At 38.9% G+C, this 15,197-nt stretch overlaps 1 protein-coding gene and 1 pseudogene across 1 annotated transcript in view; one reads left to right on the top strand and one right to left on the bottom strand.

Moving 5' to 3' along the window:
- The window catches only part of LOC143437248 (uncharacterized), a 49,589-nt gene that overhangs the window by 12,982 nt on the left and 21,410 nt on the right, over nt 1–15,197 (bottom strand). The gene's annotated exons all lie outside the window — the stretch shown is intronic.
- LOC143437352 (Y-box-binding protein 3 pseudogene) lies at nt 13,943–15,020 on the top strand (annotated as a pseudogene).

The following is a 15,197-nucleotide window of genomic DNA, read 5'->3' as shown; positions in this document are numbered from 1 at the left end:
AGTGCTAAACATGCATCCTGTGTCTCAGGACATGCCCACTGAGTTTTAAGCACATCACCCTGTGTCTCAGGACACACCCCTGAGACTTAAACATGCCCTCAGTGACTCAGGACACACCCACAGAGTTCTAATGGACATGTTTAGTATAATGAAGCCTTTGCACACCTCTGTAGTCTTCATCATTATGAAACTATTCATACTGCACAGTGGTTACATACTGTGCTAAAGCCTTTACATCGTGGGGTCCACTGAGATCCAACACAATTCAAACACAGGACAAGGCAAATGACAAGAATTTATTGTAATCAAATCACTGCTGATAAAATTTAATACCCAGCCTCAGCCCCACCCTGAACCAGAAAGTTGTATAGCTTCCAAAAGTCAAAACCACAAAGCCCTGTGCCAAGTTACAGCTACATTTTTCTCCCAATCACGTTTTTTTGTTGTTGTTTTACTCTATGTCAAATGATACAGAATGTAGGTTGTATGGTATACACTATCACAGCCATTTGTTCTTTTGTGGTTAGGAACATGCATTATATTTTGAGGAATAATACATGAATAACAGAAATTATAGTTAGGAACAGTTGCTATGTTTTAGGTAAGAAAAAATGAGTGATGAAAGCTGGTCAGATATTGTTAAGTACACAGGTCCCCTATGACCTAAAACTTAGTTTGAATTTATGATTAAGTGGAGGTGGGTAACAAAAGGCTGTCCTTAGGGTTAGTTTCTTTTGCTTCTTCCCAACATTTGTATATTATAGACATATTTGAATACATAGCAGAACACATATTGAAGATGTATCTTACAAATGTAATCAATGAGATAAAACCTTTTCACAACACAGTCATCTATGACCATAGAAGAACACATCCTGGAGAGAAACGCTATGAATATGTGGTAAAGCCTTTGCATGTGGCAGTCGTCCTATGTGGGGAGCCGACAGTAGGTGGCTGTCACCCTTGCAGCCATCTTGAGCCATATACCCTGAGAAAAGACTTCATTACAATAGCCTACAACAGCTGAGCACACTCTGATAACATCTTGTTTTAGATACCCAGGATTTTCTCTTGGATATGTGAGACTTAAATGTGTGTGACTTAAAGGGCTGACTTAGAGATCACATTTAGAGACAAGATCTAAGGGCATGACTTAAGGGTGTGGCTTAGAGGTGTGGCTTAGAAGTGAGACATATAAAAGGTGAGAGGCAGACAGAAGAAGTGAGTTGTTATTATTAGGTATTAGGCACTTGGAGGAAGAACTTGGAAGTAGGAATTTTGGGGGAATAAATCTCATGGGGGGGAGGGAGTCTGGTAATCGGGTTCCAGCAGTACAGCGTGCTTCCCACAATGCCGGCTAGGGGTCCCACATTCACACTGCCGCCAGCTTGCTGTGGTTGCAGTTCGATGTTCTGAAGGCTGGGAACTTGGCGGTGGCAGATCAGGCGACACGTGGAGTTTCCCACAGCTTTTATTGTTCATGGCATGGTGAACAATAAAAAATTTTTTAAAAAAAATTAAAAAGTGGGTGTAGATGATGAGTGCTCCCCCGAAAGCCAGGCTCACCTGGCCTTTTATAGGAATGGGGAAAAGGGGAGGGAATAACTTAATTAGCTACACCCCTGGCCTTTAGATAACTCATTAATATTTAAATCTCTGGAGGTAGAGACTTGTTAATCATGCCCTCTACGTGCCTGAAGGGCACAGGTTAAATGGAGTTAACCTTGTCCAAGGCCCAACAGGAATTAGGCATTGAGGAAGAAGACATGTGAACTAGAGAACTTGGAAGAAATGATCATTAGGTATTACGCACTTAGCACTTGGAAGAAGTAACTCGGAGCTTGGAGGCACTAGGGACTAGGAACTAAGAGCTCAAGACTTGGAACTTGGAGAGAAGAAGATAGACTGAAGAATAAATGGAATTGAATCACACTTTGTCTGGTCTCCATTCCTTGAGTCTGTCCTCACTCTCTCTCTTGCTGAACCCTGACCTGTGGACCAGATAAGCCTGAGGTAGTGCAGGCTCTAACAGTTTAGTCCCCAAGGTGTTTGGCAGTGTGGGTCCCAACACCAATAGATTGGTCTGAGACACTTTTGCCCCCAAACATGGGGTAGAGAGGTTTGCAACATTTTTGGCCCCCAGACATAGGGTCGTCCTAGAAACCATGAGAAAAAGCCATAATGCAGAAAAACCCCATAAACATGGTCAATGTGTTAAAGTCTTGTACTTTCTGATATCTTTATAGAAGACTAAACTCTTTAGTAAGTAATCACGCTATTAAAGTCTTTGTATATTACAATAGTCTTTGAGCACCTTCAATAATATCAAAAGTAATCTATGACTACAAATAATTTGTAGGATCTTACCCAACACACATTCAGTTACTCAAGGTTATTCATTATGTAGAACAAAAATTTGACAAGTGTCAACCATCAGTTCATACTTCTGGATGTCTTTCTATTTTGTTTACACTTACAAACTCATTTGTACATATGATGGCCACTGGTTTTTCTTTTTTCTTTTTTAGTTTTTTTGTGTATCCAACAACTTTGCTTAAGGTTTTTACCAGCTCTGGGAATTGCCTTTGGGAAGTTTTAGTTCACTTGTGCTTACTATCATATCATCTGCTGATAAAGATAATTTTACTTCCTCCTTAAATTTACAATTTAATGTTAACTTATTTAACATTAAATTTCAAATTGCAATATAGGACTTGGAATATAGGACTAGTTAACATTAAACTGTAGATTGCCATACAGGGCTAGTTAGTATTAAATTGTAAATTGCAATATAGGACTAGTTAACATTACATTGTAAATTGCAGTAAAGGACTAGTAAACATTAAATTGTAATTTCAATATAGGACTAGTTAACATTAAAATTTTAGATAGTATTTTGAATAGATATGGAGAGAATGGATCACCTTCTCTTCTTTGTGAATTAGTGGAATTAATTAGAATTTCTCTCCATAATTTAATGTCGGCTATAGGTTTGCAGTAAAGTGACATTATTATGGTTAGGGTATGTTCCTTGTATCCTTAATCACTCCAAGAACTATATCATAGAGTGGGCTTAAATATTGTCAGAGAATTTTTCGTCATCTAAGAGATTTTAACTTTTTTTTCTTACACTTTAATCACATTATGTTGAACCATCCCTGCACCTGTTGAACGAAGCCTATGTTATTGATCATGGTGAATTAACTTTTGACACGGTTTCTATTTTATTTTTTGTTTTATTAAATATTTTACATATTTGGTTTCAAGGAAAAATTGGTCTATAATTCTCGTTTTTTACTCAGTCTTTATATTGACTGGATATTTGAGTAACCATGGGATCACAAAACAAATTGGCTAAAGTTTCTTCTTTTTCTATATTGTTGAATACTTTGAGAAGTATTCTCATGAACTCCTCTTTGGAAGTCTGGTAGGATTCTACACTAAAACTCATGGCCCTGGGCTCTTTTTGGTGGCAGACTTGTAATGACTTCTCTTTTTATAGGTGTTTAGGCAGTTTAAGTTGTTTATGTTAATTTGATTTAACTTTGCTAAGAGGAACCTATTGAAGAAATTTTCCATTATTTTTAGTAATTCCATTTAGATGGAGTTGAGGCCTTTTAAAACTATTTACCATTCTTTAGATTTCTTCATTGTCTATTATTTTGTCCCCATTTTCATTTTAGATTTAATTAATTTGGATATTCTCCATCTTTTAATACAGGTTTGGCTATCTTATCTAATAAAAGGCTCAAAGGACAAATTCCATGTTTCATTAATTCTTTGCATTCTTCTCTTTCTGTTTTGCTGATTTCAGGACCCAACTTGATAATTTACTGATGTCTAATCCTTTTTTTTTTCATTGCTCACTTGTTTCTCTTCTAGAATTTAAAGTGTGCTGTTGAATTGCAAGTATGATAGCTCTCCAGGTTTTTCATGTAGGCATTTTGTGCTATGAACCTTCATCTTAGAACCAGTTTCATGTTTTTTGTATTCTGTAAAGTTGTGCATGTTTCATATTCATTTGCATTGAATTCTAGAAAGTCTAATGTCTTCCTCTATGTTTGTCTTAAGCTATTTTTTATTCATAGTGAGGTGTTCAGCTTCCATGAGATTGTAAGCTTTGTGTTCTTTCTGATTTTGTTGCTATCCAGCTGTAATCCATGGTGGTCTGATAAGATACATGGAGTTATTTCAATATTCTTGTATGTATTGAGGTTGGCAGTGTGTCTGAATATGTGCTCATTTTACAAGTAAGTTTCATGAGGTGCTGAGCAAAAGGCATATTCTCCTATATTTCAGTAGAATGTTTTCTAAGTATCAGCTGGACTCATGTTCATGTTGTCAGGTAGCTGAAATATTTCTCAGTTTTTTATTGGTATGGAGAATTTGTCCACTGGTGAGAATGGGGTATTGAAATCTTGGAATATAAGTGTATGAGTGTTATGTGATTTTAGCTTTAAAACACTTTTATGAAGGTTGGTGACCATGTGTTTAAGGCATTGATGTTAAAACTTAAAATGTCATTTTTGGTGATGTTTTTTCCTTTAAGAAATTTGTAGTGTTTTTCTCCAATTCTTTTGATTAATTTTGTTTAAAATTTATTTTGCTATATTTTAAAATGACTACACCAGCTTGCTCCTTTGGTCCATCTGCTTGGAGTATCTTTTTACATCCATTTACCTTGAATTAATGCCTATTCTTGATGTTGAGCTATATTTCTTCTATGCAATTGAAGTTAGATATTTATTAGCATCTGTTCTGTTAGCCTTTGTCTTTTTATTGGTGAACTCTGGTCTTTGATATTGAGAAAGTCAGTGAACAGTGATTGTTAACTTCTTGTATTTTGTTGTTGTTGCTGCTGCTGCTGCTGCTGGTGCTGGTGTTGGGGTATCTGTGTGCTTTACTTTCTTTTGCAGATAATACAAGGTTATTTACTACCTGTGTTTTCATGTGTATTGTTAACTTCCTTTGGTTGGATTCTTTGTATATAATGTTGTGTAAGTTTGTATGTGTAGATAGATAGTATGTAAATTTGACTTTAGCATAGACTATCTGATTTTTTCCATTAATAGCAATTAAGCTGTTTTGGGGTTTTTTCAGTTTTTTGAGACAGGGTTTCTCTGTGTAGCCCTGGCTGTCCTGGAACTCACTCTGAATACCAGGCTGGCCTCAAACTCAGAAATCCACCTTCCTCTGCCTTACAAGTGCTGGGATTAAAGGTGTGCACCACCACTGCCCAGCCAGCTTTTTTCTACATATAATAATCTGGGCATCTGTAGTTTCCGCAGCATATATGTCCAAGCCCTTCTGATTTTTACAGAATCCAGTGAGAGGTCATCTGCAGTTTTAATAGATCCTCATTGATATGTTTCTTGGCTTTTGATCTTTGCAGCTTTTAGTATTTTTTTTTGTACTGGATGTTCTGATTATTATACAGGAGACTTCATTTTAGGGTCCATTCTGTTTGGTGTTTAGATGATTCTTTTACTGTGATACGCACCTCCCTCCTTAAGTAAGAAAATTTTTCTTCTAAGATTTTGTCATCAATATTTTCTGAAAATTTAATATAATATTCTTCCTCTAGTTTTAGTATCCTTAATCATGCTCTCTGTGCCTCTTGACTCACCTCTTGAGTGCTAAACATGCACCCTGTGTCTCAGGACACACCCACTGAGTTTTAAGTGTAGGAAGCCGTGGCTACATCCGCCATTCCAAGATGACGCGGATATCGTGTCCTCCCCACTAGCAAACAATTAACTGCGCAAGTGCAAGAGGCAATAGCGCGCCAAAAGTCACTGCCTGTCCCGGGGCGTATTATGGGTAATGAATGAACAGCCAATCAGAAGTGAATACGTCACTCTAGGGTGTATTTAAGCTGTGCCTCTTCCTGTCTTTCCGACTTTCTGCTTCTGCTGTTTCAAGTAAAGCCTCGTCTGTGGTAACCACCCGAATACTGTCTCACATGTCTCTCTTCAAGAGCAGAGGGGACATGGGAGGCACGCAGAACATCTGGTGCCAAAAACCCGGGAATTTCAAGGCGCTGCGGAAGGCCCCCCCCGAGACTCGGGGCTGGTTAAAAGACTACAGGATCGAGGTACACCTCTGGAAGGTATGCCTGGGATAGAAGCCTTTGTTGTGAGCGGATATTCACCCATTGCCTCCGCTGCAGTAGTTGGCCTCTTGCTTGTGTTTTCGCTTTTAGCTTATTTGTGTTGTGAGGATTCAGTCGGCAGCACAGCTATTAGGGCAAGTCAAGAGGTTTCAAGACTGGTCTGCTCCAGGCTATCAGAACCAGAGCGTGTTAGCTGGCATCAGGCCAAAGGGCCTGGGGATCAGGCCAAAGTGCCTCGAGAAACAGATAAGGCCAAAGAGCCTGGGGAGACAGAGTACTCAGAGTACCCAGCCAAGCTCACATCTATGCTAGGATCATGCTCAATATACATGTATCATTCAAAATAAATGTGTAATTCCTGACAATAATCGCATGTGCTCTGCCTTCTCTTTAACTCAGATTCTTAGTATTTACTTTCCTTTGTTACATTCTTGACTTTCTTGGAACAAGTTATATGAATCCCCATGTCATGATTTAGTATGGCTCATTTCCCCTACTTGAAAACAAGTCTAGGTACTCTGGCTATGTATATATGCATGTATATTATATATATATATATATATATATATATATATATACACACATATATTACATATATTACATACATATATAACATATATTACATACATATATTATATATTACATATATTATATAAATCACACATTTATTACATTCATATATTACATATATGACATACATATATTACACATATTACATATATATTATATATTACATATATCATGTACATATATTACATATACATATATCATATATTACACATATCCCATACATATATCACATACACATATATATTATATATTACATGTATATTACACATAATACATACATATATATTAAATATTACACATATATTATATATTATATTACATACATATATTACATACACATATATATTATATATTACATATATATCACACATATTACATACATATATATTAAATATTACATATATATTACATATATTACATACATATATTACACATATTATATACACATTTATAAATTATATATTATATATTACATATATTACATACAGATATATTATATATTACACATATATATTAATATATGTATAATATAATATATACATATATATTACATATATATAATATATATGTAAGATTCTTCAAATTTATTAGTGAAAACTAACAGACTATGTTTTTAAAAACAGCATATTACCTGCAACCTACTCCTAATCTCTGTTGAAGTGACCTATGCTCCTTATTAGACGATCAGTGCAGTTCTGCAGGGGCTTGTACTGCACAGGGCTGGACTTTCTTTTTGTCCTTTTAAAATTTTTTCAGACAATTACACTTTCCCCTTTCCTTTCTTCCTATATACTGCCGTTCTTTTCTTTTTATTCATTTCCTCAATGAATCTAGTTGTTGCCGTGTGCCTCTGTGTGTGCCCGTGTGCATATTCCTAAGCACATAAATATTTCCTAAGTAATTTACATTTAGTAATTAAGTATTACAAAATGAACAAATAAATGTCTTCACAGCTAGGTGTCTGTAAACAATATTTTGCAAAGGGCAATTGTACAAGGAAAGTGCTGAAATAATTAGTAGGCAATTCACAGAAAAGAGACTCTTAAAGGAATGGAAAAAGAAATCACATATGCTAAGAAGCAAAAAATGTAAGTTATATAGGAAGCATATGTAAAATTAAAAATTATAATTAAAAATTAAATTAAAAATTAGAAATGTGAATTATATTAATGTCCATTAAGTAGACAATGAGCAACATACAATTACCAAATACAAAAATGCAACAGAACCTGAGATTTAAAAGGTAGTATGGCTGGGACTGGTGCTGTATACATCTAATCTCAGCCCTTGGAAGGGGTATCTGGAGTCCATATCTGTGAGTTCAGTCAGCTTGGTCTACGTAGCCAGTTCTAGGTTAGCAGGGGTTACATAATAAGACCCTGGGCCAAAAAGAGTTACAAGACGCTGATTAATCAGTGATGAAATAAAGCATTTGCCTGACTTTCTACCTCAATTTTTGACTTTGTACCTCAAGTCCAGAAACAAGTCACTTCTGTGACAGGGAAATGTAAACACTGATAATATAGTAAATAACACTAGGTGTATAGACACTAGACATTTCCACTTAGAGACAAATGATATAAATGAAAAAACTATAGATGTAAGGTTGACTTCAGAATAACCTGGAGAAGCTGAGGTAGAAGAAAGCAGATGGGACTCTGCTTTCTTTCTTTGGACAGAGGAAAACAAAATCCTTGCTTTTTGTAATATTGTTTTCTATCATTTATTATTTTAAATGTTCAATAAGAGTACAAGTTAAATTTATTATGGTTAATGGTTAATCTAATCAGCTTTTGAAAGCATGTTGTGTACATGCTTTAAATAAAAATACTGCCTCTGATTTAAAGGTTCTTAAACCAGTTGAAAAAAGTCAAGCTTAATACTATTCAGTATGTTGTAAACTTAAGAACAAAACCAATTGATAATGTTTATGATTATACACAGGACTTAAACTGAACTGATAGTTCTTCTCCATGAACATAATTGAATATATCTAAGATTAATAAGTGTGTTTATAAATAGCCTCAGGCATGTTTTCTTCTATCTTTCTAAGACTGTATATATGGATGCAACATATACATCTCATGGAATAAAAATACATGCAATTACTTAATCTATGAAATCAGTTGAAGAAAATACTCAAAACAACCAATAGAAAAACACTGAACACTAAACCTACTGGATATTTATCTAAAAGAAAATTCATGTTTGTAAAATACAACATTTCGTCTTTGCTTTTAAAACATGAAAGGTAGCCAAATAAACGTTTTACTTTATTGCTGACATAATCTGTACAAGTATGTCATATGTGAGATATGGATTAATAATATTAGTTAATAACATTAATATTATTATATTATTATATGTAATATATAATACATTATATATTATGTTATATATAATCAGGGTTAGGGTATATATATTATATAGTATATAATAATATTATATACTATTATATACTATTATATATATAATATTATATACTATATAATATAATTAATATATAATAATATATTATACATTATATATTATTATTACATTTTATATTATATAATATATAACATTATTATATAATATTAACATTATTGATATTATTAATATTATTTATCCAACCTGCTATTGGATGGTTATTGTTCATTATTTTATCTTATGAATGTGCAAATACATATATAAATGTATACATTGGTTGATAGTCTTCAGTCTTGGTGCTAAAGCCCCACTTTCTTCCCAACATCTTTAATTCACTATAAAGAAGCAACTGCAAAAGGTGAAATTATATTTTAAGTATTGCTTTCCAGATCTCACCTAGGTAAATTCTAACGGTGATAATGCTTCAGCAAAGAAAACAGACTAATATTTGTATACACACCTATTTGAGAGTACAGAGAGGGAAGAATAAAATTGAGAGATTTAAAAATACTGTACCTTTTCTTGGAACAAGTGAGGTGAATCCCCATGTTGTGACTTACTGTGGTTCATGTTCCCTACTTGAAAACGACTCTAGATACTCTGGCTATATATACATATATGTATATATATTATATATACCACATGTATATTATATATTACACATATATTACATATATTAATACATATAGTACACACATATATTATATATATTACATATGTATTACATATATTACATACATATATTATATATTATATATATTACATACACATATTACATATTTTACATATATTACATATATATTAATGTAAATATATATGTATATATAAATGTAAAAATATAGAGAGCTCCCACCCAATACTAACAAGGCTTGATCCTACTTAGGTCCTGAGATCATGCAAGAGTGAGTGCATTCAGACCAAAAGAACATGGAGATGTGTGGTGAGTGAGGTGGACAGGATTGAAGAGAAGTTGGAGGTAGGGAAAGAGTATGATCAATATCGTGCTTGTGAACATTTTTCTTACTGAAAAAAAAAGAAAGTAGAGAATTTCTGCTAGTAAAATAGATGGACCTAACCTAGGCCAATCTTTCTTCTGAAGACAGCTAAAGAATCTGTACGAAGTAAAAACATCGGTTTTTTCTTTCTTTCTTTCTTTCTTTTTTTTTTTTTTTTTTTTTTTTGGTTTTTCAAGACAGAGTTCTCTGTGTAGCCCTGGCTGTCCTGGAAATCAATCTGTAGACCAGGCTGGCCTGGAACTCAGAAATCTGCCTGCCTCTGCCTTGCAAGTGCTGGGACTAAAGTCGTGTTCCATCAATTATTGATCATTATTGGTTATCAATTAGTATTGATGATTATTGATTACCATTTATTGATTGTTGATCAACATTGATTATTGATAGTTATTCCATCACCGTCATCCCCCTGCCTCTGCCTCCAAAAATATCAGTTTTAAAGCACTAGATTGCTAAAAAATCTGTCAAGAGACACAAGTGAAAGCTGAAGCTGGAAACTCAGGATTTGTAAAATTGCAGCCAATTTTTTTCTCTACGGCTGCTTGCTGCTTATTTAAGTCTGGTTCACGTTCCTGTTATAAACACTTGACCAAAACAACTTAGGGAGGAAAGGGTTGACTTTAGCCTACAGTTTACAGCCCATCATCTATCAATGACTAGAGAAGAGCTCAAGGCAGGAACCCAGAGGCAGGAACTAAAGTAGAGCTCATGGAAGGATGCTGCTTACTGGTTTGTTCCCTACTTCTGTTCAGCCAGACTCCTTATACAACCTCCTGTGGACCTGGTTCTCCTCCAACAATTAGCAAGGAAGAAAATGTCTCATAGACATGTCCATTTGCTGGAGACTAGTAGAAACCTTCCCACGGATATTTCCTTGAGGAAGTACAGCCTCCAACAGTTCAGGAAGTGCAGCTTGCTGCCTGCTCCTGATAACGGAACAGCAGTGTGCCAGAACGAGAAAAACCACAGGACGTCCCTCCGGGTGGTTGACATCAATATGAGAAAAGACCACAGGATGACCCCCAGATGGACAAAGATAGTAAGATCAGGGGGTTCTGCCTATTTTATGTAGGTGGTGACATAGCCTCTCCCAGGAAAAGGTGAGGTAGCCAGGTGGATTCTGGGAATGTATGGCTGACTTTGATATGCTCCATTTTCCTCGTATTGTCCTCCCTCCCCATTTCTTTGTTAGGAACTGTATGAATTAAGAGTTGCTTTCTCATTAAAATCAGACCCTGACAAGTTTCCGTTTGCTTGGTCTCACTTCTTTCTCTCACCCATGTTCCTTTGCAGGTGAGAACCCCCTCGATCCCCACAAATAACTGAGACCCGAGGGTCGGTCATCCATTGGCCAATCTGATAGAGGCTGTTTTTTCAGTCATGAGTCCCTCTTCTAAGGTGCATCGAGTTGACAACCAAGAAAAGCCATCGCACCATGGCCAGAGGACGCTGTCAAGAAAGCTCAGCAACACTGGGACACCGAGGACAGGAGTAATAAAGAGCCTCAGGCTGCCAGACACTAGACAATTCTCCATACTGGATACATCCAGGTAAAAACCCAGCAAAATTAAAGTACTGATAAATCATTGGGTGTTGGGCCTAACACAAGGTCTAATCTCCATTTCACCTCCACCCTTCAGTCATGTACACAGGTGGAGGGCGTGAACAGGCCCTAGAGAGATTTACATACCTGAAGGCCAGAGGTGGAGCAGATTAAATATTCCTCCCCAGCCCCTCCCCCCTTCTCCCCTCCCCTTTTAACTCAGGTCGATCCTGGGTTTGAGGGGTATGCATCCAGATCCGTCCACAATTCGCAATGTGAATAAACCAGTTTTGGAAACCCAAGGCCTTCCTCGTGTGTTGGGGCTGTGCCGCTATGAGGAACCGTGAGGAGCCAGGGAGAGACTTTTAGTTAATGAGCAGCCGGGCCCAACTTCCAGCTGGAGAAACCCAGAGCGTTCCCAGCCGACTACCCACAGCATGGCAGGAAGAACCTCGGGATCCCCAAGCCTTTTTTTTCCCCACATCTGGCACCTCAAACGTGGAGCCTTAGAAGCCACACAACCAAGCAGCTACCAATACCGCGGGAAGGGTAAGCCCCGAACTCTTGAAACAAACAATCTGTTTTTTCCTCCTGTGTTTCAGTTGGAAGCCATCGCGCGGATTTAAGTAAGCCAAGGGAGCTTTTGCTACCTCCTGGCCAGGGCCACACTCTGGTGCTGGTTCAAGGCTTCCCTGGCCTCTGCTTAAATCCCGACATCCCACAACGGGCGTTGGCAAAGACTCTATCTAGACTCTCTCTAAAACAAAAAGAAATCTGGTGACGCAGCAGCCATTTAAAACCCATAAGGGCTGCTGCCAGTTCTTAAATCTGCGGGAAGGCTTGGCGCTCTTGGACCATTGTGGAATCCCCCAAAGCCAATAGGCCAAGGGAACGTTCCCATTGGACAAGGCGTTTCTCCTCTTTTCTATCATGGGAAACTCCACCTCACGTAAATGTTCACCCCAAGTCAGGCAAATATATTCTTTACTAAAGACCCATGGGATAAGAATAGGCAAAAAGCAAGCCTCCTTGTTTTGGGAGGAAGTCCTTCAGATAGCACCATGCATGGCAGAAGATAATATTTACAGTCCAGACTCTTGGAGCAAAGTAGCTTCCCTTATCAAAAACAGAGATAAAAACCCCCTTGTGAGTTTTTGCCGATCTTAGCTGCAATTCGGCAATGTATAAGACCATCGAAAATAGGACAGACTGAGAACAACACAGCTCCTGGGGCCCCTCAGTTAAATGAACCCAAAAACCAAGGCCCCAAAAGTCACCTGGTTTCAGACCTTGAGGCCCTTACCCAACTAATAAGAGAAATAAAATTCATATACCCACCCCTTCCCCCTTATGCCTTGGAGGAAATGAAACCATGTGCTCCTCCTGTCCCTCCCTATCCACCCCACTCGAACTAAACCACTTAAATGACACCCTATCCAAGCCTCCGACCTAAAAGAACTCAGGCAGGCAGTGAAGGAAGATGGCATTCATGCACCGTGGACAAAATCCCTCCTACAGAGCCATATTGCCAACTTAAACACCCCCCAAGATTGGAGAGATATTTGCCGTTCTGCCCTTCCTGATCCAATGTTTCTAGAATGGGAGGCGTATTATCGTGATGAGTGTCTTCAGCAAGTCAGGCAAAACCAGGGAAGGGAAGATGACACTCCATGGGGTTTTAAAGAACTCTTTGGCCAGGAAGATTTCTCTACTGGGGCACAACAGGCAAGTCAGCCAGCAGGCTACTATGACCAGGTCCGCCTCTGTGCCATTCAAGCCTGGAATAGGCTTACCCCACCTTCAGGGTCACAAGACCCTGCCCACTCCCTGCTCTCCCTTCATCAAAAGCCTGGAGAACCTCTATCTGATTTTATCTTCAGAACTAAAATTAGCTTAGAAAGAAAAATCTCCAACCCCACAGCTAGGGACCTTCTTCTTAAAACCATTGTTTGGGAAGGCATGACTTCTGAGTCTAGACTAGCCTGCCAGGGTCTCCGGGAAGAACATCATGATAGGTGGATTGTGGCAACCAGAGAAATAGGAACTGCATCACACCAGGTCACATCCATAGCTCAGGCATTTGTGGCAGCAGTAAAAACAGAAGGAATCTGCTTCAAATGTGGGGAGACAAGACATTGGAAAGATGAATGCCCTACAACCTGCCATCTTCGGGGCCTGGAGACCCAGGGAGACCTCGAGCTCGTGCATCCCCCACCCCTGAGCTGCCCGCTGCGAGCTGGCCCCTCCGAGACCGCCACCGTGCTAACCGGTGCCCGGAGAGAGCGGAGAGGTGACATGAGCGAGGCGGCTGAGGCCACCACCTGCGACACCACGCTCCCGCAGGCCGCTGACCCCGCGCCTAAGAGCCCTGCAGCCAGCGGCACGCCCCAGGCCCTGGCGCCAGCCGCGCCCTTCGCGGGGGAGCCCCGACAGAGACGCAGACCCGGACCCGCCCTGGCCTCTTCAGCTCCCGTGGGCAGCGAGGACTCGGAGAAGAAAGTTCTCACCACCAAAGTCCTTGACACTGTCAAATGGTTCAACGTCAGAAATAGATATGGATTTATAAACCGAAATGACACCAAAGAAGATGTGTTTATACACCAGACTGCCATCAAGAAGAATAATCCACGCAAGTATCTGCGCAGTGTGGGGGAGGGAGAAATTGTAGAGTTTGATGTGGTTGTAGGAAAAGGGGGTCCTAAAGCAACAAATGTGACTGGCCCAGATGGAGTTCCAGTAGAAGGGAGCCACTATGCTGTGTGCCGTAGACCTCCCCATAATGCTGGTGAGATTAGACAGATGAAAGATGGAGTCCCCAAGAGAACACAACTCCTGGTCCATCAGAATCCAACCTACCGCCCGAGGTTCTGCAGGAGACCCGCTCATCCACGCACGAGCCCATATCGTTCCCTACAGGTGGTAGAGCCAGCTACAGGTGGTAGAGCCAACTCCAAGAGTGTTCTCCCCAGTTATTGCCCACAGAAAACCTCTCCCCAATACTCCAGGACAGTGAGTAATTCCCAGCCTAGTTCACAAAACTAGGCAGGCTTCTTTCTGTCTCCCCCCTCTTTCTCCACGTGTTCCTTGTTAGCTTCTTCTAATTTTTAGCTACTGCCTAGTTCAAAAGACTAGGCCCCACTCTTTCTCCATGTGTTCCTGGTCAACTTCTCTACTTTAACTCCTCCTCTTTCTCTCTGTCTCTCCCTCTCCATGTGCTTTCCAGCTCAAGGGCAAGATGGCAGACCCCCTAGCCTCCACTTTGCCCATCCCCCAGCTCCACAGAGAGGGCTCCTTCACAGACAACAGCAGTCTTTCAAGTCACAGTGCCTGCTGTGACCCTCCTAAGACTCCTTCCTTAGGTGAGAGATTCCTATAGCCTTTCATTCTCTGACTCTTAGCTCTCCTATCAAACCTAGGTATCTCTCCCTATAAACTTCAAGTTAGCTTTTTTATCCTTCTCTACAATTAAAATTTCTAATAAAAAGAAAGGTGGAATACAGGTCCTCTCTGCCAGAGCACCCAGACGCCACATCGCAGAACAAGGCCCCTC

Source organism: Arvicanthis niloticus, chromosome Y (assembly GCF_011762505.2).
Source record: "Arvicanthis niloticus isolate mArvNil1 chromosome Y, mArvNil1.pat.X, whole genome shotgun sequence".
In the NCBI taxonomy this organism is placed as follows: domain Eukaryota; kingdom Metazoa; phylum Chordata; class Mammalia; order Rodentia; family Muridae; genus Arvicanthis; species Arvicanthis niloticus.
Note: the sequence above shows the minus strand (reverse complement) of the source record. Positions and strands in the feature narration are given on the sequence as shown.